The following is a 2198-nucleotide window of genomic DNA, read 5'->3' as shown; positions in this document are numbered from 1 at the left end:
TGGTCCTTTCCACCATGTGAAGACAGAGGGAGACGTTTGTAATCTGCAGTCTAAAAGAGGCCTTTCATGCGAATCTGACTATGCTGGCACCATGATCTTGGTCTTTTAGCCTCCAGAAATTGTGAGAAATAAATTTCTATTGTTTTTAAGCCATCTAGTCTGTGGTATTTTGTTATATCAGCTCGGATGGACTAAGACAAGGAGGTCCAATTCCATACCATGCAGAGGTTAAGTAGGTGAAGACTGGAAAATTTGGTCAGGAAAGGACAAGAGAAGGTAGAAAAAGAAGAGAGAAGTTGGGTCCCGGCAGGAATACTGGTGTGGGTACGATGAAAGAGAGCATAATCGAGCATATCTGATGAGGGAGACAGATCTCCCAAGGTGGCAGGTTAGAGTAGCCACTGCTATGGAGTGCGAGCATAAAAGCTCATTTTGGGGAGGACACAGTGAGGTGAGAGAGAAAATCGACCTCCTATGGACAATTGTTCTTCCTTTTCCTGATTCAGTACTGGGTTCCAGACAGAACATATCGGATTCTTCTGAGAAGTTTCCCTGAGTAATAGTGATGTTGTTACATGGAACGAGTCACCTTTGTCCCGGGTATAGATCTCAGACTCAGCTGGAATTTCTCCTTTCTCAGAGTCTATCCACTGGACCTTTGGCTGGGGGAACCAGCCCCCTGACTTGCACAGTAATTGGACTTTTTTGTACTTAGTGGCCTCTACATGGAAGTGAGGATTTGAGCCAAGAACTAGGAAGAGGAAGAGAGAGAAGTCAGGTCTTATGCCCATTTTCCTGCACACATATCCCTCCTCTGCTTCTGAAGAGTTATTTCTGCTGACTAGACCCCAACATACAGAATAACTGAGGCTCTGAAGAAGTCTTGGCAACAAAGGATAGGGACCTAGACTCCTGGGCTAGAGAGGAGTCCAACACAGTTCAACATGATGTCTTCTGCCTATTTCTTGACTCCTGGTATGATTCACTTTATTATCTTTTATTTAGCCCCAAGCTGTGATATATGAATAATGAAGTGAGTAGGAGAAGTAATGGCCATCTCCTTTTCTCCTATGATTTCTTTATATTTCCTAGGAAAATTAGATCAGAGGAAGAATCCTATCCCAGAATAAATTCACTCTTGTAAAGTGTCAAGGGGAAAAATGTGGGCCATTACTACCACTTTCAGCTCAATTGTACTATCATTGTACAAGGAGCCTTGTTGGAACCCACACAATATTGCTCATTGTCAGAGGGTCGTACATTGAGGATTTTCAGAGCCGCAAGCCCATTATACATGACATTTCTCACAAGCTCTGTCCTCCCGAAATACTCCATGGCTTCCTCAGGCTGGTCTCTTCCATCTTTGTATTGGTGTACCAGCTCGGATGGCAGGGATCAGGACCAGCTTATTTGCATATTTTTAACACTTTGAGCAGGCAAGAGGAAACAGGGCAACTCAGCTTCAACACCCAGCATGGCCACCAAGGATTCATGGGGTCCCTCAACTCAGAATGCTCCTGAAAAGAAACAGAGATGGAGTCGGTGAGGACTGGGGGTAGGATTTGGGCAGAAGAGGATTCGATTCCACACATGATTGTCTATTTCTATCCTAACAAAGTCCTGGGGGACAAGGTCTGAAAGGGTATAGTTGCTGGATCTTGGGGCTCTCTTTTCTGACCTGAACATACACATAGAGCTAAAAGAAAGCTGGAGATGTTTGAAGTAGGAGATTTAGGACTGGCTAAGGTGAGGCAAGCAAAGGACTTAGGGCACAAATTTTGAGGAGGCACTCATTTTGGGGGTATAAGTAAGTGCAAAGTCAGCAAGATCGTGAGAGGAAGTGTCTCTTTAAATTTGGGGCCTTAGGCTCTTCACTTAATTCACCCTGTGGGGAGGAACCTGAGGAATCTGGCTGCAGGAGGTGAGAAATAGACATACTAGCTCTTTCAAGTCAGATTCTGTCTTTGTCTTGGAGGGAGGAGGGGAACTCTGATGGCTCTGGAGTGGATAGTTGGATAACTGTGTTGAGAAAGTATCTGAAGCAGCGCAGTGGTAAAGATGTTTAAGAATCATTAATAGGTTTATGGACACGCCACCCTGAACAAGCCCGATCCCGTCTGATTTTGGAAGCTAAGCAGAGTCGGGCCTGGTTAGTACTTGGATGGGAGACCACCTAGGAAGACCAGGTGCTGTAGGCG

The 2198-nt window shown here is 45.1% G+C and overlaps 1 pseudogene; it reads left to right on the top strand.

Moving 5' to 3' along the window:
• Positions 1 to 2079: 2079 nt before the first annotated feature.
• On the top strand, positions 2080 to 2198 carry LOC120590594 (uncharacterized; annotated as a pseudogene).

The sequence above is a fragment of the Pteropus medius genome, unplaced genomic scaffold, assembly GCF_902729225.1.
Source record: "Pteropus medius unplaced genomic scaffold, Ma_sr-lr_union100, whole genome shotgun sequence".
Taxonomy (NCBI): Eukaryota; Metazoa; Chordata; class Mammalia; order Chiroptera; family Pteropodidae; genus Pteropus; species Pteropus medius.
The sequence above is the reverse complement of the archived record's forward strand: the minus strand, read 5'-3'. Positions and strand labels throughout refer to the sequence as shown.